A 23746-nucleotide genomic window follows, 5' to 3' on the forward strand; every position below is an offset into this window, starting at 1 on the left:
TGGATTCAAATCCATGGGGTGGTCATTGTTCCGTGGTTTGTAATTGCTAAATTGTGCTGATCTTCTTCTGCTCTTCTTTGGCACTCTGGGGTTTTATTGAGAATTTGGTGATAAAAGGAGAGCAGAAACAGATTTTTTTTTTGAGAAATCACATTTTTTTTAAGGGAAATGCAGAGGGGGAAAACTGCTTTTAGCTCCAAAATGATCCCCCAATTCCAAGCTTTACTGATAAAATTCTGGTACAGATGAACACAATGGATTCCCAGCACCTCATCCTACAACGGGCTGGGAAAACTTTCCTGCTTTTTTTTGGCTTCCTCTGTCTGAGTGGTCCCATAATTTATGACCTAATTTAGGAGCAGGACTTTTCCTGGAGTTTCCCTGGAGTTTCCTGTGTCCACAGGGCAAACTTTGCCCAAGGAATCTTTGTGCCTTCTCAAACTCAGGTCGGCTTTAAGGTCCTTCCCACCCAAACCATTCCATGATTCCAGGATCTCACACCAGACCAGTTTCTCATCTTTTCTCAAGATGATCCAATATTTGGATTCTTCTCTGACTTCATCCCTTTGATTTCCTGCAAAAAATCAACCCATGGAGAAGAGCTGATCCCAGTGAATTTTTGGGAACCACCAGCTCCAGCTGCTGAGCTTTAAGGTCCTTCCCACCCAAACCATTCCATGATTTCAGGATCTCACTCCAGACCAGTTTTCCAAGCTCAAGATGATCCAATATTTGGCTTCTTCTCTGAATTCATCCCTTTGATTTCCTGCAAAAAAAATCAACCTGTGGAGAAGAGCTGATCCCAGTGAATTTTTGGGAACCACCAGCTCCAACTGGATAAATCCCTCTGTGGGGTGGGAGGAGATGTCCCAGTCCCTTCCTGATGTCCCATAAAGTCTCCATGAAGCTGTTCCACCTCCCAAGGTCACCAAGGAGAGGAAACACCACAAAATTCCCTGGGAAATCCTCTGGGGATGGCTGGGGAGTGCCGACACATCAAAAAAAATCACAGAAAAGTGAAATTCCTCATTTTTCTCATTTTCACGGAAAATAGGGGGGAAATGAGGCCTCATTTCCCATGGAAAATAAGGACAGACTCTGCCAGCGGCATCATTTGTGGGGCGGAGCGGTGTCACCCTGGGATAACTTCATCCAGATTCCAGCTCAGGGTGTCTGAGCCCGGGTTCCTTCTCTGGGCTTCCCTGCAGCTGCTGAATCACCTAATCTGCCCCAGACATCTGGCTCCCGGCGGGATGATTGCTTGGGATTGCTGTCTCCTTGGAATTGCTGTCTCCTTGGAATTGCTGTCTCCTTGGGATTGCTGTCTCCTTGGAATTGCTGTCTCCTTGGAATTGCTGTCTCCTTGGGATTGCTGTCTCCTTGGAATTGCTGTCTCCTTGGAATTGCTGTCTCCTTGGAATTGCCAGCCTGTCTCCTTGGGATTGCTTTCTCCTTGGGATTGCTGTTTCCTTGGAATTGCTGTTTCCTTGGAATTGCTGTCTCCTTGGAATTGCTGTCTCCTTGGAATTGCCAGCCTGTCTCCTTGGAATTGCTGTCTCCTTGGAATTGCTGTCTCCTTGGAATTGCTGTCTCCTTGGAATTGCCAGCCTGTCTCCTTGGAATTGCTGTCTCCTTGGAATTGCTGTCTCCTTGGAATTGCTGTCTCCTTGGAATTGCCAGCCTGTCTCCTTGGAATTGCTGTCTCCTTGGAATTGCCAGCCTGTCTCTGGGGAAAAGGATCTGGGGTTCACTCGGAGGCAGAGCTGTCCCAGGGAAATCAACCTCTCCCATTAAAATATTGGCAGGGCTGAGCTCCAAAGGTTGGGGAATGTGTCGTTCCCCTTCATGAGTCACAGGCTATGGAGTCTATCCTTGAGACAAAATTCCAAGATTCCCTCCCAACCGTTTTTCCCTTTATCTGGAGAGGTGGTGGTGAGGCTCGGTCTAAGTCCGTAGGACATTTTGCTTGGCTGATCCCGGTTTTCCAGCTATCCACAGGCTTTGATCCATGAGACTGTGATGCTGTTTTACACCACAAGGACACAGACTCTGACATTCAGGAGGCTGAAAGTGACTCCTTTATTTTTGGGATGTGTCTCCCTTTTATATTATTTTACCCAGACCAGTTTGATTGGTGACACACAGACAAACCTCTTCACTCCCATTGGTCAGAGCAGAGGGACAGCAAGGAGAAGTCCTTCCTAGGGAAAGGAATGAATAACAGTTACAGTTTATAAAACCATTTCTTCTGTTTACAGAAAATTCCCTGGGAAAAGAATTTCAGAAAACCAAAACACCTCAGGCACAAACCAGGGCTCCACCCCTTCACCTCTAAAGGTCCCTTTTTAGGGCTTTTCCCTCCCCTCTTTGGGATCCTCTCTCCCATTTTGGTGTCACCCCTTTGATGCTGTTTTACACCACAAGGACACAGACTGACCCCAGAAGGCTGAAAATGACTCTTTTATTTTTGGGATGTGTCTCCCTTTTATATTATTTTACCCAGACCAATCGGATTGATGAAACAAAGACAAACCTCTTCACTCCCATTGGTCAGAGCAGAGGGACAGCAAGGAGAAGTCCCTCCTGGGGAAAGGAATGAATAACAAAGGTACAAAACTAGTTCTCCTGTTTACAGAAAATTCCCTGGGAAAAGAATTTCAGAAAACCAAAACACCTCAGGCACGGAACCCAAAACTACAAGCCTGTGCATCACCACCCCAGCTGGAAATGGAAGTGGTGTTCCCTCAAATCCCTCAGGAGCAACAGGAACTGGAGGGGGAGCTACCCATGGAGTGAGGATGGAAATGCCAATGGAATTCCTGGACAGGCAGAGATGGTGGAAAAACTCCTGGGAATTGCCCCAGCACAGGATCTGGAAATGCTGACCAGCCCCAGGGATCTCCTGGATCTCATTCCAGGTGTGGGGAATGGGAGGTTATTCCAAGCCTGGATAATGGAACACTCATTATCTGTCACAGCTCTCTGCAAACTCCAGCTGGGATCAGGAACGGATGTGTTGGGAAAGATGAATCAGGGAAACCTTATCAATATGATTATTTAGCAAAAGATTCTGGAAATATGAAACCTGTAATTGAAATAGAAATGAAAGCTGGCTTTGAGTTGTAGGATACAGAGTCTTAATTACTGTATAACCTAAAGACAACAGCCTGGCCAGCTGGAGGAGAATCCCTTTGGATTGAACAATTATTGTTTTAATTGAATCCCTTTTAATTGAACGAGACTGTTCTGCTGGCTGAGGGAGCCAAAGGTCAATGCAGCAAAACAGAAAAGTCTAAAGAGGAGTTTTTAGAGTTTAAAATATAACACATGGTAATGTAGCAGTTCTCACAGGCTGTGTGGAGATTCTATAGGATTTTGTGTCTTGTGTTGGTTGGTCACTGTAAATTAGAATATTCATCACAAAAGGAGATAGAATGGATTGGAACCAGGAGCTCACGCTCTTGGCTCTTCGCTCTGTCTCTGGACCTCACTCTCTTTTCCCTCTCTCTTTTCCCTGTTCTTTTCCCTCTCTCTTTTCCCTTCTCTCTTTTCCCTCTCTCTTTTCCCTTCTCTCTTTTCCCTCTCTCTTTTCCCTGCTCTCTTTTCCCTGCTCTTCCCCCTGCTCTCTTTTCCCTCTCTCTTTTCCCCCTGCTCTCTTTTCCCTCTCTCTTTTCCCTTCTCTCTTTTCCCTCTCTCTTTTCCCTTCTCTCTTTTCCCTGCTCTCTTTTCCCTCTCTCTTTTCCCTTCTCTCTTTTCCCTGCTCTCTTTTCCCTCTCTCTTTTCCCCCTGCTCTCTTTTCCCTCTCTCTTTTCCCTTCTCTCTTTTCCCTGCTCTCTTTTCCCTTCTCTCTTTTCCCTTCTCTCTTTTCCCTTCTCTCTTTTCCCTGCTCTCTTTTCCCTTCTCTCTTTTCCCCTCTCTCTTTTCCCTTCTCTCTTTTCCCTGCTCTCTTTTCCCTCTCTCTTTTCCCCCTGCTCTCTTTTCCCTCTCTCTTTTCCCTTCTCTCTTTTCCCTGCTCTCTTTTCCCTTCTCTCTTTTCCCTTCTCTCTTTTCCCTTCTCTCTTTTCCCTGCTCTCTTTTTCCTGCTCTTTTCCCTGTTCTCTTTTCCCCTCTCTCTTTTCCCTGCTCTTTTCCCTGCTCTTTTCCCTCTCTCTTTTCCCTGCTCTTCCCCCTTCTCTCTTTTCCCTGCCCCTTGCTCTCTCTCTCCCCTCTCCTCAGCCCAAACCCTCTTGCTCTCTCTCATTCTCTCTTTGGGGTTCCCTCCAGCCCAGGCTGGTGGCTGAAGGCAAAAAGCCCTTTCTACCCACAACCCTCACAATAAACCCACATATTCCAGAATATCTCAGCTCTGCAGAGTTCCCTTGTCCCTGTAAGTCACGGATGCTCCTACAGGGATGGATTTCTCCAGTGAATCCGTGGAAAAGGAAGTGGGAGACATGAGGTGGATAAAAGGGAAAGGAAGGAGGTGGAGAGGGTGATTCCCACTGGAATTATCCACCCAGTGTCACATGGAGGTGACTCCATGGTCCCAATGTCATTTTTGGGATCATCCCATCAGGAAACTCCTCTGGAAAATTTGGAGTTATCCTAAAATTACTTTTTATTTCTGCTTGCCCCTGCATTCCTCCATTTTCATGGAATTAAGAGCAAGGGAATAAAAATCGTGGAATAAAAAGTACAGAACAAAAAAATGGAATAAAAAAGTACAGGAAAAAATATGGAATAAAAAGTACAGGAAAAAAAAAAAAGGAATAAAAAGTACAGGAAAAAATGGAATAAAAAGTACAGAAAAAAATAGAATAAAAAGTACAGGAAAAAAATGGAATAAAAAGTACAGGGAAAAAAAATGGAATAAAAAGTACAGGGAAAAAATGGAATAAAAAGTACAGGAAAAAAATGGAATAAAAAGTACAGGGAAAAAAAATGGAATAAAAAGTACAGGAAAAAAAAAAGGAATAAAAAGTACAGGAAAAAAATGGAATAAAAAGTACAGAAAAAAATGGAATAAAAAGTACAGGAAAAAAATGGAATAAAAAGTACAGGGAAAAAAAATGGAATAAAAAGTACAGAAAAAAATGGAATAAAAAAGTACAAAAAAAAAAAAAAAAAAAAAAGGAATAAAAAGCAGAGAATAGAAGCAGGGAGACTGAAATAGCACTGAAATTACAGGGATATAGAGCCGGAATTATGAACTGCTGAAACAGCCAAGGATTTAGCAGCTCTTAATTATAAATAAACCAAATAATTGCGTTTCGGGACATGTTAATTTGTAATGGGGAGAGAAAAGGACAAACAAATCCAATCGGGGTTTGCGGCCAATTAATTATTTGCTTTAATGGGAAATAGGATTAATTAGGGAATGCTCTGCCAGGGGAGAAAATGCATCTGCCTGGAATTCTCCCCTGAAACCTTTGGAATGAACGGAGCTGAAAGGATTTTACAGGAATCTCCTGGTCCATCCTTGGAGCTCTTTGTTCCCTCCTGCATTTCATTGAGTCCTGGAGGGGCTCTAGTGTGGTTAATCATTAATTAGTAGTGAATCATTAATTAGTGTCAATTTGGTTCCGTTAATAAATGGAGGGGTTTTTGGGTTTTTTGGGGGGAATCAGTTTTTTTTTTTTTTTTTCAGGAAGGACAAATCTTGTTATGGATGAAGGGAAGTGGGAACATCTTTGGGGTTGGATTGATTGGATTTTTGGACTCCTTTTCCAGGCTGGCAGATGGAGCTGCAGCTGCAGGGGCTGGCAGCAAAGCCGAGGAGTGCTGACATGTTCGGGAACAGCAGAAAATCATGGAATGGTTTGGGATGGATGGGACCATCCAGTGCCACCCCCATCCATGGGCGGGGACAATTCCACTGTCCCAGGTGGATCCAACCTGGCCTTGGACATTCCCAGGGATCCAGGGGCAGCCCCAGCAAATGTGGGAATTCCATTCCCAGCAATTCCTGCCCAAGATCCCAGCCCAATGTCCCCTTTCCCAGTGGGATCCATTCCCTGTGTCCTGTCCCTGCAGCCCTTGGCCCCAGTCCCTCTCCAGCTCTCCTGGAGTTTTCCCCTTCAGGGACTCGGAGCATTCCCTGCACTTTTCCCTTCTCCAGGGGAACATTCCCAGCTCTCCCAGCCTGGCTCCAGAATCCTGAAGTGGGTTGGGTTGGAAAGGACTTCAAATCTCATCTCCTTCCAACCCTTGCCATGGGCAGGGACATCTCCCACTGTCCCAAGTGGATCCAACCTGGCCTTGGACACTGCCAGGGATCCAGGGTGACACCAGAAAATCATGGAATGGTTTGGGATGGATGGGACCATCCAGTGCCATCCCCCACCCATGAGCAGGGACAATTCCCACTGTCCCAGGTGGATCCAACCTGGCCTTGGACATTCCCAGGGATCCAGGGGCAGCCCCAGCAAATGTGGGAATTCCAGCCCAGCCCCTCCCCACCCTCCCAGGCAGCAATTCCTGCCCAAACCTCCTGTTTTCCAGTTTGGAGCCATTCCCACTTTTCCCATCACACAAACGCTCCATCCAGAGCCTTCAACCCGCGGCCCTGCCGGGGTTAGGCCACCCAAATAACCAGGAGCAGAGACAGGAAACCTCTGGAATCTCTGACCCTGGGCTCCAGGTGGATCCATTCTCTCCCAGGAGGCTCCAGCCACCTCACACATCCCTACGGATCCATGGAAATGCAGCATTTTCCCCCTCTCTGGATTTCCACAGGGACTCAGTGCCCCAGTCCCATTTTTTCCCTTGTCTCATCTCCAGTTCAGCCCACACAGAACCACAACCAGAACATCCCGTGGCCATCCCCTTTCCCTTCCCTCCCCTCCCTTCCCAGGAGCTCTGGATTCTATTCCCGTCTTCCCCCAGGGGAGCAAACAGTGCCGGCCATGGGATTTGTTTTAGGGTTTTGCTGGAATTTCCTGGGGTTGGAGCGAGGTTAACCACGGCCAGCCCTCGTGGCCGTGTCCTCAGCCTTCCCCTCTTGTTCCCTGCTAAAGGTGGCCGGGTCTGGTTTCCTTGGAAGGCCGGGACGTTGTTTGGCATTCCTGGTGACGGAGAGGAGGAAAGGAGCAGCTCTCCTTTTTTATTTTTATTTTTTTTTTTTTAAGCCTGTGGTCCCTTTTTTATTTTTAGGCTTGTGGCTTTGAGTGTCACCCAGAGGTCACCCTGAGCTGGCTGAGATGGGAGATCTGGGACAGCAGGAGGCTGGAACCGGCTCCCTCCTTCCACAGGATTCCCTGGAGAGGCCCAGCGGGAAATAAAGAAATGTCCGGAATCTCCCACTCCTGCCTCTTTTCCATCGGGGTGTTCCGAAAGGCTTTTCCCCTGAGGACAGCAGGAAAAGGCCTTTCCATAAAAAGCTTTTTTCCCCTGCTGGGACGGGACCGGCCACGTCCGTGCTGTGTCCCGACCTTTTGCTACTGGAAAGAGGAATTTCCTCGGCTGTGCCAAGAGTCTGTCCCCGTCCCGGCTCCCTGGTGGGAGGACACGCTCCATCTCCAGCCACGGGGACAAAAACCCTTCCCAGATGAGTGGAAACTGAGCTCATCCTCAGGGATGGGTGTTGGGAAAGATGGCACAGGAAAGGCTTATGGATATGACTGCATGGTGAGAAATAGTGCAGATGTTAAACCTGTGAGGGAAATAGAAATTTCAGCCAGTTTTGAGATGTGACCATGGCAGGCAGGAAAACGGGGATGAGCTGGAGATGGGCTGAAGGACAGGAAAACAAAAGGAGTCAGGAATGTTTTGCCTTTCCACCCTGCCAAAGGCACCGGGGAGAAAACAGATAAGAAAAGGAGTCTTTAGAGTTTGGAATATAAAATGACATGGTGATGTAGTAGTTCTCACAGGCTGCATGAAAAGTCTGTAGGTTTTGTATCTCGCATGGGTTGGTCGCTGTAAATGAGGATATTCAACACAAAAAGAGATGGAATGGATTGGAACAAGGGGGTCAGTCTCTTCTCTGGCCCTCTCACCCCTCTTCCCCTACCTCTCTTCTCTTGGCCCATCCCCTCTCCTCTCTCTCACCTCCCTTGCTCCTGTTTTCTCCCCACATTTTTTCCCCTGTTTCTACCCCGTTTCTACCCCTCAGTTCTCTTCTCTCTCTCTCCCCATTCTCTCTTTGGGGCTTTGCTGGTGGCTGAAGGCAAATCCCTCTTTACCCACCACCCTTGGAATAATAAACCCCCGTGTTTCTAGAACATCTCAGCCCTGCAGAGTTCCTTGTCCCTGCCATTCACGGAAATTTCTACAGATGAGCACCCAGAGCTGAGGGGTTGGTGCCTGCAGGGAAGGGAGGAGGAGCAGGACTCCCCTTGGCTCTGCCAGGTCATTCCAAGGAGCCAATGATGGGAATTGTGTGATCCCAGGGATTGGGATGTTGGACAGGGAATGAGGGGATGTGGCTGCTGGGTTAAATCATGGAAATGTGGGGTGGTTTGTTGGGAATGGGCTGTAAATCCCATCACATCCAACTCCCTGGATGCCTCCCACTATCCCAGGTTGATGAAAGGAATTCCATGGAATCATAGAAATGTTTGGAAAATAATTTAAAGTTTGTCCAGCCCCACCCCATCCATGGGCAGAGACAATTCCCACCATCCCAGGTGGATCCAACCTGGCCTGGGACATTCCCAGGGATCCAGGGGCAGCCCCAGAAAATGTGGGAATTCCATCCCAGCCCCTCCCCACCCCTGGAGCAAAGCCCTTCCTGCCATCTGCTCCAATCTGATTTTAATGATTTTAATTAGATCCGATTTTCATTTTAATTTTATCCACCTCCCCTTCCCCAAAATCCACCACCACTGTTCCACCACAACAACCCTCTGCAGTGACAAGGCTCAGACAAAACTCCACCTTTTTGTTGGGAACAAAATTTTTTGGAATATTTGGATGCCAGGCCCAGGAATTTCTGGCTCTGTTGTCAGCAGCATCCCCAGGGCTGTAGAGGAGGAAAGTGTCACAACCCTGGGGAAAAAGGGACTCTTGAAAAACCTCCAACAAAAATCCCAGAATCCCCAAAACCAGCCTCTCAGAGGACACCACCAAACCTCAGTTAAAAACCTTTTCCCCTTCCTCCGGCTCCTGGGAAGGGAAGATTTCTGTGGCTCAGCCAGGCCACGATCCCGGATGAAAACGGCTCTGGACGCGAAGGGGACGATGAGTCACCGTCCCAAAGTCCAGAGTGCTCAGGCCCGGCCCCAAAGGAGCTGTTGGCACTGCTGGGAAATGACTGAGAGCAAGAGCAGCCCCTGGGCTCTGCCTGCAGTGCCCTGACTGTGCTTTGGGATGTGCCCGGGGGACACGAGAATCCCCTTGTTTTCCCCCCTAAAATCGCCCTTCAAGGGTCTTACCCTCGGCCCAGTTTCCCCAAAAAAATCTGGGGATAAATCCAGTTAAATGTGCCAGCAGCCCCAAAAAATCGAGATAAATCCCGTTAAATGTGTCCCAAAAAATCAGGGATAAATCCCATTAAATGTATCGCAAAAAATTGGGATAAATCCCATTAAACGTGCCAGTAGCCCCAAAAAATTGGGAATAAATCCCATTAAATGGGCCAGCAGTCCCCCGAAAAATTGGGATAAATCCCGTTAAATGTGCCAGTAGCCCCCCCCAAAATAGGGAATAAATCCAGTTAAATGTACCAGCAACCCCAAAAAATTGGGAATAAATCCCATTAAATGGGCCAGCAGTCCCCTGAAAAATTGGGATAAATCCCGTTAAATGTATCCCAAAAAATCGGGCATAAATCCCATTAAATGTCTCAGTAGCCCCAAAAGATCGGGATAAATCCTGTTAAATGTGCCAGCAGCCCCTCCAAAAATAGGGAATAAATCCCATTAAATGTGCCAGCAGTCCCCCGAAAAATTGGGATAAATCCCGTTAAATGTATCCCAAAAAATCAGGCATAAATCCCATTAAATGTCCCAGTAGCCCCAAAAAATTGGGAATAAATCCCATTAAAAGTGCCAGCAGCCCCAAAAAATCGGGATAAATCCCGTTAAATGTGTCCCAAAAAATCAGGGATAAATCCCATTAAATGTATCGCAAAAAATAGGGATAAATCCCATTAAACGTGCCAGTAGCCCCAAAAAATGGGGATAAATCCCGTTAAATGTGCCAGCAGCCCCCCCAAAAATAGGGAATAAATCCAGTTAAATGTGCCAGCAGCCCCCCAAAAAATCAGGGTAAATCCCGTTAAATGTATCCCAAAAAATCGGGCATAAATCCCATTAAATGTCCCAGTAGCCCCAAAAAATTGGGAATAAATCCCATTAAAAGTGCCAGCAGCCCCAAAAAATCGGGATAAATTCCGTTAAATGTGTCCCAAAAAATCAGGGATAAATCCCGTTAAATGTATCCCAAAAAATAGGGAATAAATCCCATTAAATGCGCCAGTAGCCCCAAAAAATCAGGGATAAATCCCATTAAATGTATCCCAAAAAATCAGGCATAAATCCCATTAAACGTGCCAGTAGCCCCAAAAAATCGGGAATAAATCCCATTAAATGGGCCAGCAGTCCCCCGAAAAATGGGGATAAATCCCGTTAAATGTGCCAGTAGCCCCCCCCAAAATAGGGAATAAATCCAGTTAAATGTACCAGCAACCCCAAAAAATTGGGAATAAATCCCATTAAATGGGCCAGCAGTCCCCCGAAAAATTGGGATAAATCCCGTTAAATGTACCAGCAGCCCCCCAAAAAATCGGGATAAATCCCGTTAAATGTATCCCAAAAAATCGGGCATAAATCCCATTAAATGTCTCAGTAGCCCCAAAAGATCGGGATAAATCCTGTTAAATGTGCCAGCAGCCCCTCCAAAAATAGGGAATAAATCCCATTAAATGGGCCAGCAGTCCCCCGAAAAATTGGGATAAATCCCGTTAAATGTATCCCAAAAATTGGGATAAATCCCATTAAATGTGCCAGTAGCCCCAAAAAATTTGGAATAAATCCCATTAAATGTGCCAGCAGTCCCCCGAAAAATTGGGATAAATCCCGTTAAATGTGCCAGTAGCCCCCCCCAAAATAGGGAATAAATCCAGTTAAATGTACCAGCAACCCCAAAAAATTTGGAATAAATCCCATTAAATGGGCCAGCAGTCCCCCGAAAAATATAGGGATAAATCCCGTTAAATGTACCAGCAGCCCCCCAAAAAATCGGGATAAATCCCGTTAAATGTATCCCAAAAAATCAGGCATAAATCCCATTAAATGTCCTAGTAGCCCCAAAAAATTGGGAATAAATCCCATTAAATGGGCCAGCAGCCCCAAAAAATCGGGATAAATTCCGTTAAATGTGTCCCAAAAAATCAGGGATAAATCCCGTTAAATGTATCCCAAAAAATTGGGATAAATCCCATTAAATGTGCCAGTAGCCCCAAAAAATCGGGATAAATCCCGTTAAATGTATCCCAAAAAATCAGGCATAAATCCCATTAAACGTGCCAGTGGCCCCAAAAAATTGGGAATAAATCCCATTAAATGGGCCAGCAGTCCCCCAAAAAATTGGGATAAATCCCGTTAAATGTACCAGCAGCCCCCCGAAAAATCGGGATAAATCCCGTTAAATGTATCCCAAAAAATTGGGATAAGTCCCATTAAATGTGCCAGTAGCCCCAAAAAATTGGGAATAAATCCCATTAAACGTGCCAGCAGCCCCCTGAAAAATCGGGATAAATCCCGTTAAATGTGCCAGCAGCTCCAAAAAATCAGGATAAATCCAGTTAAACATGCCAGCAGCCCCCAAAAAATTGGGGATAAATCCTGTTAAATGTATCCCAAAAAATCAGGGATAAATCCCATTAAATGGAGGAGGAAGAAATCCAAGAAAGAACCTCCTGCTCAAACCCAGCTCCAGAAACCGCCACAATTTCCCAGAAAATTAAAAAAAAAAAAAAAAAAAAAAAAAAATCCAAAAAAAAGGGACTTCCCTGTTTTATTGTCTCCCCCGACAAATCCTTTCCCCATCCTGCTCCCAGAACATTCCCAGTTGTCCCAGTTTGCTCCAGCTTTGGGCACTCCAAGCTCTTCCTCTGGCCAAGCTGGAAAACCATCCCTGATTTTGGGCAGAGAACCCTGGGCGGGGCCCAAGGGAAGGAACTGGCTGGACACCAGGAATTGGGGCCAAGGAGGTCAAGGCAGGGCTTGACTGGAGCTCCAGACAAACCAGAAACTCCAAAACTTCCTGGGCAGCTCCGCTCCAGGGCCGGGAATTTTTTTTGGGAAAGGTTGGGAAGGTGCAGCTCCACCAGGAAAGGAGGAAAATCCCAGTGAGGAGATTCCAGCTGTCCCTGTCTCGGTGTGGGGAGGTCTGGATGTCCCATCCCTGCCTCTCCCACTCTCCAAAGCTTTGCTTTCCGTGGAAAAATGTGCCAGGAGGATAAATTTAGCCCTGAGCCGTCCAGGAACATCCAGAGCTTTGCTGGGATTTGCTGCTGGGATATTCACACATCACCTGAGCGTTTTCCAGTTCCAGCAGCTCAAATCCTGTTCCAAACTCCCCATTTTCTGGTTCCAGCAGCTCAAACCCATCCCAAACTCATTTCCCAGTTCCAACAGCTTGTTTCCCAGTTCCAAACTCCTCACTTCCCAGTTCCAGCAGCTCATTCCCAGTTCCAAACGCCCCATTTTCTGGTTCCAGCAGCTCAAACCCATCCCAAACTCCTCATTTCCCAGTTCCAGCAGCTCATTCCCAGTTCAAAACTCCTCATTTCCCAGTTCCAGCAGCTCATTCCCAGTTCAAAACTCCTCATTTTCCGGTTCCAACAGCTCAAACCCATTCCAAACTCCTCATTTTCCAGTTCCAACAGCTCGTTCCCAGTTCAAATTCCTCATTTTCCCATTCCAACAGCTCATTCCCAGTTCCAAATCCCCCATTTTCCAGTTCCAACAGTTCAAGCCCATTCTAAACTTCTCATTTTGAATTCCAAATCTCATTCCCAGTTCCAAACCCATTTCCCGGTTCCAGCAGCTCAAACCCAGTTCCAAACTCCTCATTTCCCAGTTCCAATAGATCATTCCCAGTTCTGAACCCTCCATTTTCCAGATCCAACAGCTCATTCCCAGCTCCAAACTCATTTGCTGGGATTTGCCACTGGGATATTCACACATCACCTCAGTATTTCCCAGTTCCAGCAACTCATTCCCAGTTCCAAATTCCCCATTTTCCGGTTCCAGCAGCTCGTTTCCCAGTTCCAAACTCCTCATTAAAACACAGGGAAAAAAATACGTTAAAAAAGAATTTAAAAAAGGGGAGAAAAAGGAAAAAAAAACTATGGAAAAGAATTTAAAAACAGGGAGAAAGGGAAAAGAGTGATGGAAAAGAAGAATTTTAAAAAGGGGGAAAAGGGAAAAAATGATGGAAAAGAAGAATTAAAAAAAGAGGGGGAAAGGGAAAAAATAGGGAAAATAATTTTTAAAAAGGGGGGAAGGGAAAAATGATGGAAAAGAAGAATTTTTAAAAGGGGTGGGGGAAAGGAAAAAAAAAAAGATGGAAAAGAAAAATAAAAAAAGGGAATAAAAGGGGGTAGGAACAACAAAATGAAAAGTTCTGGGGCGTGAGCTGACAGTGACCTGTAAGAAAAATTGTTTCATCCAAACTTTCCCATCGAGCCCTAAGAAAAAAAATTATTTTATTTTTATTCCTTATTAATCCTTTATTTTATTTTTATTTCTTATTAAAGAAAAGGGGGAGTGTATCCAATTCAAAGGAGAAGCTGGAACAGGGAAGAATTCAGTGGCTTCTCCTGTGGTGGATTTTATTTTTTTTCCCCTTTTGCTTCCTCATTTCCCTTCCTTTCCAACCCCGATTCACCCTGAATCTCCCAATTCATGTCCAGTGCAAAAAAAACCCCAAAACCAAAAAAAAAAAAACCCAAAAAAACCTAAAAAGAAAAGAGAAAAGTGATGGAGGAGGGAGAAAAATCTCCAATTTGTGGGAATGCAGGGAGGGGTTTGGATTTTCCCAGGCCTGGAGCTCGGAATTCTATTTTTACAGAGAAAGAGGAGGGGGAGAGGGGATTAAATCAGTGCAAAAGCAGGAAATAAATGGAAATGCCACAAGTTTCAGGAGCTGTTATTATTATTTATTACTTGAATCCTATTTATTCCTCGGGGGATGAACAGTAGCTGGAACACCAGGACAAAAAAAAATTTAAAAATCGGGAATAAAAAAACCCTCAGAAGGAATTTTGGGGCACTGATGGGGGTTTTCTGTTTGTCATCAAGGGGGTGGGAATTGTAGTGGAGGGATTGATTACAAAAAAAAAAAATAAAAATAAAATCAGGATTAGAATGGAATTCTGCAGGGAATATCCTGGGCAGGGCCCAGATGAGCTGGATCTTCATGGAATCACAGAATGGAATTGGAAAAGCTGGAAAAGGCCTCAAATCAAATCCAGCCTTTGATCCAACATCACCCTAATCAATTTAGTTGATTTAATTAATCAAATTAGCAGTAAATGCCACGTCCAGTTGTTATCAGAGGAATTTGGAGTCCTGGGAATTTCCTGGAAAATCCCCTGGATTTGCCATGAATGCTCAGAGGAGCAGAGGTGATAATGAAAATGATGCAAATTCTCCCCTCCCAAAAAAACCCTTCCTTGATTAATTTCACAATTCCTGACCCGAACTCCTCGTGCCAGAAGGAATTTCCAGGAATCCCCACAACTCTTTTTCCTCAAAAATTCACTTGTGGCCACTTTATCCCAAATCAAACATTCCAGAGTGACTCTGGGCACTGCAAAAAAATATCCTGGAAAGGCCAAATAAATGTCAGGGAGAGTTGGGAGGAGAAGGGCTTGTCTGGGTTGCAGTTTTCCCTTTGTTTCCAGGGAAAAAGGGAAAGAAAATTTCCATTTTTTTGGTTGACAGCTGGGTGAGAAGGCCAGTGTTTGATCCATTATTTATTCTGCCTTTTATGACGTGGGAATTGTCCTCCTTCATCCCAAAACAGGGTCAGGCTCAGGGGAGCATCTTATCCCGACACTCATGGAGTCATGGAATGGTTTGGGTGGGAAAGGGCTGGAAAATTCAACCCATCCCATCCCATCCATGGGCAGGGAAAATTCCACCATCCCACTATCCCAACCTGGCCTTGGGCATTCCCAGGGATCCAGGGGCAGCCCCAGCAAATGTGGGAATTCCAGATTCTCACCCTCCCAGGGATCAATTCTTTCCCAATATCCCATCTATCCCCATCCTCTTCCACCTTGGATCTGTTCCCACTTCTCCTATCACTCCGTGCCCACGGATGTCTCCGTGCCAGGAAGAAGCGAAGTTTCCTTGGAAGAGCTGAAGAAAAAAAAAAAAAAAAAAAAAAAAAAAATCCCACTTTTTCACTCCAGGAGTTCCACAGGAGCTCAAACCCATCTGCTCCACTCCGGTGGGTGGGAGAGGAACAACACAGGCCTGGATCCAGCCCCTGGAACGGGGGCTCCATCTGGGAGAGCTCCCAGGATTTTTGCTCTTGGCAGCAGCAGCAGCAGCTCCTTTGGGGAGCCGATGTTATCCCACCTCCTCCTGCTGCCTCCCAGCTGTGCTCTGCGAGGAAAAGCGGAATTTGGGATGTGCCAGCTTGGCTGGGATGGTGTAAATATTCCTCCCGGGAGCTGGAATGGGGCTGTGTTTGGGATTTGGGCTGGATTTGGTGTTGGAAACATGGGGATGGTTCTGTTAGTTTTTGGGAAGTGCTTTTGCAGGTCCCGAAACTTTCCTGCTCCTCATCCTGGTGAAGAGGCCGGGAATGCACCCGTGGCCACAGGGATGCTCCAGAACATGGGATATCAGCAGATCAACCTGGGGGGAAAAGAAGGAGTGTGGGGACATTCCAAGTGACAGCATTTTGTCTTCCCAGGTCGTCAGTTTTGGGATGGAGCCTGGTTTGCCCAGGGATGGAGAAACACCTGCCTGGGATGAGACACTGGGAATGAATTCCTTGTTTTCTTTTTTCACATGGATTTTCCTTTCCTTTCCTTTCCTTTCCTTTCCTTTCCTTTCCTTTCCTTTCCTTTCCTTTCCTTTCCTTTCCTTTCCTTTCCTTTCCTTTCCTTTCCTTTCCTTTCCTTTCCTTTCCTTTCCTTTCCTTTCCTTTCCTTTCCTTTCCTTTCCTTTCCTTTCCTTTCCTTTCCTTTCCTTTCCTTTCCTTTCCTTTCCTTTCCTTTCCTTTCCTTTCCTTTCCTTTCCTTTCCTTTCCTTTCCTTTCCTTTCCTTTCCTTTCCTTTCCTTTATCTTTATATCAACCCATGAGTTTTCCCACTTTTCCCTCCCCCATCCCACTGTGAATTAATTCCTAGTGGATTTTAGACCATTCCACAGGTGTTTCCCAGGGCATGGAGCTCCTTTTCATCCCAGCTTTCCCAGCTGCTCCCTCATCATTTCCCAAATTCCCACTGGATCCAGGGCCCAATTCCTTGGAGGCAGCAGGAGACGGGAATAAAGATGGGATGTGCACAAAGGAGAAATTCCTTGCTGATCCAGGGCCTGGGCAGCAAGAACAGATATAAATTTTAAAAAAAGAAAAAGCTGATTTTTTTTCTTTTTTTTTTTAGAAAAATGTTTGTCTCCCTATTTTTAGGACAGGCCGTTGTTTCCCTATTTTTAAACCAGGCTGGAGGAGCGAAATGAGAGGTTTCGTTCTAAATCTGAAGAGGAATTTTTCGGATGGGTTGAGCTGCAAAAAAAAAAAAAAAAAGCTGCAGTTTTGGGACAAAGCTGTTCCTGCTACGTGAGCTCTGCCATGATTTAAAACCATTTTAAAACACTCGGAATTCCTGTGAAAGAATCACTCCAGAAATAGGGAATTTCTCCATCTTCTCAGGGTTTCAATCCTCTGTCCTCTCACAGCAGTGTGGGGAGGTCATGGAATATCTCGAGAAGGATCAGGAATCACCAGGATCATGGATCCAACTCCTTCCCTGCACAGGCATCCCAAAAATTCCCACCCTGGGTATTGCTGGGAGCGGGATCCAAACTCTCCTGGAGCTCTGCGGGAGCAAAAAGGGTTTGGAAAGGTCGGGAAAGGAGAAATTCCGGCTCTCCAGAGGCAGAATCACCCTCAGCTCATCAGTGTTTGATTTATCTGTGGGGAAAGCGAGGGTTTGGAGTGGCACAGGATGGTTTGGGTGGGCTGAAAACCTGGATCCCTCCTAGAGCTTCTCATAAAACAGGGATCCCCTTCCAAATTTCTCCTAAAACATGGATCCCCTTCCGAATTTCTCCTAAAACATGGATCCCCTTCCAAATTTCTCCTAAAACATGGATCCCCTTCTGAATTTCTCCTAAAACATGGATCCCCTTCCAGATCTTCTCCTAAAACATGGATCCCCCTCTGAATTTCTCCTAAAACATGGATCCCCTTCCAAATTTCTTCCAAAACATGGATCGTCTTCTGAATTTCTCCTAAAACATGGATTCCTCATAGATCTTCTCCTAAAACACGGATCCCCTTCCAGAGTTATTCCTAAAACATGGATCCCTTCCAGAATTTCTCCTAAAACATGGATCCCCTTCTGAATTTCTCCTAAAACATGGATCCCTCATAGATCTTCTCCTAAAACACGGATCCCCTTCCGTATCCTTTTCCTAAAACATGGATCTCTCCTAGAATTTCTCCTAAAATGTGGATTCCTTGTCCCAGCTACACGTGCAGATGACTTTCCTCTGAATTCCCACGGCACAGCATTCCCAACAATATTTATTTTCCTGGTTTCTCTCAGGGCCCGACCACGATACTCCAAAATCCAGTGGTTTGGGTTTTCACGGGATGGTTTGGGGTTGGAGGGATGGGATTTAATTCTACCCACTGCCATAGGCCAAGGACATTTCCCACTATCCCAGGTGGATCCAAGCCCCAATATCCAACCTGGCCTTGGACATTCCCAGGGATGGGAATCCACAACTTCTCCTCTTCCTAACTTTGCTCTTCCTACTTTTTAAGGAAACTTTGGAGAAAGTTTTCTCAGCCCTGGATTGGCAAACCCTTCCAAAGGAGGTGAACACCAGCCTTGCCTCGGGACAGAAACTTCCTTTGCTTTTTAGGCAGCAAAAAGATCCTGAAGGAAATGGGATAAAGACTCCGGGATTTTTCTCCATCAGGACACGGCACAGGTTGTGCCATCAGAGAGGGAATTTTTGGGGTTCCTTTATCCTTGTTTTTCCTGGGCCTCAACCCTTCCTCCTCATCCCCCATTTGTCTCTCTGTCGTACCGTGGACAAAAATAACCCAGCAGGACATCATCGCCCCTTGGCTGTTCCCGGCGCCTGCATTCCGTGGAATATTTGGATGACACGAGCCAGGTCTCACAGGGAACACCAAATCCCCCGTTTCCACCCCCTTTATTTATAAAAAAAAAAAGAGGGATTTTCCCATAAATAAAGTTTTTTTTCTGTCAAGCTCCTCCTCCTCAAGGGGATTCGACGTGCTCCCTGTCACCTCGGAATTCTTGGAGAGAAGCAAGTCCAAGTGGGACAGAATGAAGTGGCTCGGGAGGATGGAGTTTTGAGGAGAAAAGCTAAAAATGGATATTTTGGCTGGAAAACAGGGAAAGGAGGACGACTGTCTGTCCGTGTGGACAGAAATATCCTGGAGAGGGAGGAATTGTTTGGGTCAGACCGGCTGGGGAATAACCAGGAATCAAAAAATGGGATTAAGGGATGGAAAAATGAGCGCGGGGTCGTCGGGGGGAACATTCCGACCTCTCGGATTGGGGAACATCCGCCCTTCCCCCGGGGCTGGGCTGGGAATTCTGCTCCTGGAGACGTTTAAAAATGGTCTGGAGAGCTCTTGGGAATCATTCTTGGAGTGGGGATGGGTTGGATCCAGGCAGGAGGCACAACATGATGCCGAGCGTGCCTCGAGCATGGGAAGGGGTTCAGGGAAGGAAATCCAGGAAAATCCAGGCATGGATTTATGGAATTGCAGAATGGCTCAGGTTGGAAGGGAATTTAGGGATCAGCTCATTCCATGAGGGGACTCCTCCCACTGTCCCAGGTTGCTCCAAGCTTTATCCAACCTGGCCTTGGACTCTTCCAGGGATGGAGAATCCACAATTCCTTGGGATTTAGGGATTGCTCTCCGTGCTGGCAGTCATTCCATGAGGGTGTGGAAAACAAATTTCTTCCCTTCTCCCTTCTCTCCAATTAAGGAGAAATTAAGGAATATTTGGATATAAAGCTGGGAATTTTGGGGAACAGTGATAGGAATTTTCACCGCCGTTTTCTGTGCCCAGAGTTTGGACAATGAAATCATCCCGATTCCTGAAAAAAAATGTGGGAATGAGGCCGTGGATCTTCATTGTCAGGGAGATTCTGACATCTGGGGTTATCCCACCTGGAGGCCTGGCCTGAGGTTCAAATGGGTTGTAAAAAGTCATTTATGGCCCCAAAATTCCTGTCGAGGGCCTGGAGCATCCCAGAGCTCGGGGAAATTAATCCAAATAAGGAAATAAAAATGAATAAAAAAAAATCAACACCAAAAACTGGGAAAAAAACCAAACCAAACCAAAGTAAAATAGGAATAAAATTAAATAGGAATATAAAAAATAAAGTACAGTAAAATGAAGCAAAAGAAAAATAAATTGTAGTAAAATAAAATTTAAAATAGGAATAAAATAAAATGAGAAAAACTAAAAAGAGGAAAAAGTAAAAGAGGAAAACAATAAAAAGGAGGGAAAAATAAAACAGAAAAAAAAAAAAGAGGAGAAATAAAAAATTAGGAAAAAAGGAGAAAATAGAGGGGAAATAAAATAGAGAAAAAAATTAAAAAGAGGAAATAATAGGGAAAATTGGATAAAATATAATAGGAATAAAATAAAATAAAAACTAAAAGAAGAGAACCCCATCGATGTGAGCAGAACCCATTTTCATCCGTTTTTCCTTGAGGATCTCCCTCCAATCCCTCCTGGTGACGGCAATCCTTGGCCTCAAGGCCAGGATTGGAATTCCAGAATCCTGGAATAATCCAGGACCTCCCGTCCATCCTGGTGCTCCAGGCAGGGTCAGGTCAGGGCAGGTCACTCAGGGCTTTTCCCAAAGGTCTCCAGGGATCTCCTCGTGTCCTCCTCACCCTCCCCAGCACCTTCTCCAGCCCCTCCGCCCTCCCCAGTCCAGGAACTCTCGGCTGTGCTGGGAGAGCCCAAAACTGGGCACATTCCCAGGAGGAAATCCAAAAAAATGTTGAGTAAAAAAGATTTTGGGGATTAGACTCAGGAACGTCTCCAAAGTCCAGCTCCCTGCAAGGTTTTCATCCAAAAAAGGGGAGAATCATAGAGAGAAGGCCTTGGAGCCCACCAGGGAATGGATTTTCCCAGTTTTCTGTGAGGTTTCTCCCCAGAATAGAGAATCATGGAGAGGCGGCCTTGGAACCCACCAGGGAATGGATTTTCCCAGTTTTCTGTGAGGTTTCTCCCCAGAATAGAGAATCACAGAGAGGCGGCCTTGGAACCCACCAGGGAATGGATTTTCCCAGTTTTCTGTGAGGTTTCCAGCCCAAATGGAGAATGATGGGAATAATCATGGAGAGGCGGCCTTGGAGCTCATCAGGGAATGGATTTTCCCAGTTTTCTGTGAGGTTTCCACTCCAAATGGAGAATGATGGGAATAATCATGGAGAGAAGGCCTTGGAGCTCACCAAGGAATGGATTTTCCCAGTTTTCTGTAAAGTTTCCACTCCAAATGGAGAATGATGGGAATAATCATGGAGAGGCGGCCTTGGAGCCCACCAGGGAATGGATTTTCCCAGTTTTCTGTAAAGTTTCCACCTCAAATGGAGAATGATGGGAATATTCATGGAGAGAAGGCCTTGGAACCCACCAGGGAATGGATTTTCCCAGTTCCCTGTGAGGTTTCCACTCAAATGCAGAATGATGGGAATATTCATGGAGAGGCGGCCTTGGAGCTCAGCAGGGAATGGATTTTCCCGGTTTTCTGTGAGGTTTCCACTCCAAATGGAGAATGATGGGAATAATCATGGAGAGAAGGCCTTGGAGCTCACCAAGGAATGGATTTTCCCAGTTTTCTGTGAGGTTTCCACCTCAAATGGAGAATGATGGGAATGGTGGTGGAAAGAAGGCCTTGGAGCCCATCAGGGAATGGATTTTCCCAGTTTTCTGTGAGGTTTCCACTCAAATGGAGAATGATGGGAATATTCATGGAGAGGTGGCCTTGGAGCTCAGCAGGGAATGGATTTTCCCAGTTCCCTGTGAGGTTTCCACTCAAATGGAGAATGATGGGAATATTCATGGAGAGAAGGCCTTGGAGCCCACCAGGGAATGGATTTTCTCAGTTTTCTGTGAGGTTTCCACTCAAATGGAGAATGATGGGAATAATCATGGAGAGGCGGCCTTGGAGCTCACCAAGGAATGGATTTTCTCAGTTTTCTGTGAGGTTTCCACCCCAAATGGAGAATGATGGGAATGGTGGTAGAAAGAAGGCCTTGGAGCCCATCAGGGAATGGATTTTCCCAGTTTTCTGTGAAGTTTCCACCTCAAATGGAGAATGATGGGAATATTCATGGAGAGAAGGCCTTGGAGCCCACCAGGGAATGGATTTTCCCAGTTCCCTGTGAGGTTTCCACCCCAAATGGAGAATGATGGGAATAATCATGGAGAGAAGGCCTTGCAGCTCATCAGGGAATGGATTTTCCCGGTTTTCTGTGAGGTTTCCATCCCAAAATAGAGAATGATGGGAATATTCATGGAGAGGTGGCCTTGGAGCTCAGCAGGGAATGGATTTTCCCAGTTCTCTGCAAGATTTCCATCCCAAATGGAGAATGATGGGAATTATCATGGAGAGGAGGCCTTGGAGCTCAGCAGGGAATGGATTTTCCCAGTTCCCTGTGAGGTTTCCAGCCCAAATGGAGAATGATGGGAATTATCATGGAGAGGAGGCCTTGGAGCTCACCAGGGAATGGATTTTCCCAGTTTTCTGTGAGGTTTCCATCCCAAAATAGAGAATGATGGGAATTATCATGGAGAGGTGGCCTTGGAGCTCAGCAGGGAATGGATTTTCCCAGTTCCCTGTGAGGTTTCCACCCCAAATGGAGAATGATGGGAATAATCACGGAAAGAAGGCCTTGGAGCCCATCAGGGAATGGATTTTCCCACTCCATCTTTTCTCCTCCTTTGCCTGCAGAGATGTGGCCGTGGGGGAACCTTCCCACCACTCTGGACTCCCAAATGACCTGGAGATGTTTGGTTTTTGCTCTGCACAAAATATTCCTGCCTTAGGATTCCTCCTCCTGCTCATCTCTTTTGGCCTTTTCCACCCACAATTCCCATCCCACGTTGCCATCCAGGAGGGCACCAGAGATGGATCAAACTCCAAACAAATCCAGAAAAAAAAAATTTAATGAGGATAAGGGATTTTTTTCAGGTCTTTAAGTCAATTTTTCTCCCTTCTGGGAGCAGCCTCACCCCTCACCAGGACCAACCTTTTTGTCCTGTCCCACTCCTGGATTTGGATCCCGAGATTTTTCCCGCAGTGGGCTCCAGGAGCAGGTTCTCCTCCTCTTTCTCCCCAGTCCCCTTTTACACACTCCCAGCAAACCCCTGTGCCCTCATCTCCCCTCCAGACTAAACAATCCCAACTCTTTCCGTCCTCCCGCGGGGGTCGTGTTTGCCGGACCTCTGATCGTTCCTCCTGGAATTGTTCCAGCTGGCCTCGGTCTCCCTCGGAATGCCTCGTCCCGGACTTCTGGGCTCCAGACGAATCCTTTTGGGACTCCTCAGCTCAGAGATCTCAGCCCGGCCCTTCAGAGAGGGAGATTAAAGTTTCCAAAATCTGGATCTGGTTCCGAATCTGCGTCTCCTCCGCGCCGGGGGCGACTCTGCTGTTCCCACCAGGGATTGCAGGAATGCAAATATCCCAAAGGCTCCAAGACTGGAGACACAGGAAAAAAAAGATGGAATGGAAACTCTTCCCAAAGGTCCTCAAAGCACAGCACACCCGGGGAATTGCCAGCTCCGTGTGCAGGATTTGAGGAGGGGTGAAGGGAATCCTGCTGTACCCAAATATCCCCATTTTTTACCTGGGAAGGAAGGGATAAAAACAAAGAGTTTGAACTGAAAGAGGAGAGATTTAGATGGGATCTGGAAGAAATTCTTCCCAGTGAGGGTGGGGAGGGGCTGGGCTGGAATTCCCACATTTGCTGGGGCTGCCCCTGGATCCCTGGGAATGTCCAAGGCCAGGTTGGATCCACCTGGGACAGTGGGAGGTGTCCCTGCCCATGGATGGGGTGGAACGGGATGGGATTTAAGATCATTTCCAAACCAAACCATTCCAGGATTCTGGAGCCCCTCTGCTCTGGGAGAGCTGGGAATGTTCCCCTGGAGAAGGGAAAAGTGCAGGGAATGCTCCGAGTCCCTGAAGGGGAAAACTCCAGGAGAGCTGGAGAGGGACTGGGGCCAAGGGCTGCAGGGACAGGACACAGGGAATGGATCCCACTGGGAAAGGGGACATTGGGCTGGGATCTTGGGCAGGAATTGCTGGGAATGGAATTCCCACATTTGCTGGGGCTGCCCCTGGATCCCTGGGAATGTCCAAGGCCACGTTGGATCCACCTGGGATGGTGGGAATTTTCCCTGCCCATGGATGGGTGGGAATGGGATCATTTTGAAGGTCTCTTCCCACCCAAACCATTCCAGGATTCCACATTCCTCAGGCCAGCGATGATCCCTCTGTGTCTCTTTATCCCAAATACAGAATCATGGAATTATTAAGCTCAGAGAAAACCACTGAGATGGTCCCAC

General features: G+C 46.4%; 2 long non-coding RNA genes across 2 annotated transcripts in view; one reads left to right on the forward strand and one right to left on the reverse strand.

Annotated features, from left to right (window-relative positions):
* LOC310909700 overlaps positions 1 to 23746 on the reverse strand; it is a 534801-nt gene that overhangs the window by 303313 nt on the left and 207742 nt on the right. The window lies entirely within an intron of this gene.
* Positions 4455 to 5149, forward strand: LOC310910047. The gene is made up of 2 exons (XR_014590240.1): positions 4455 to 4726; positions 4805 to 5149. It is a non-coding gene; the product is annotated as an uncharacterized lncRNA (long non-coding RNA).

This window comes from Zosterops lateralis, assembly GCF_965231275.1.
Source record: "Zosterops lateralis genome assembly, chromosome: 5".
NCBI lineage: Eukaryota > Metazoa > Chordata > Aves > Passeriformes > Zosteropidae > Zosterops > Zosterops lateralis.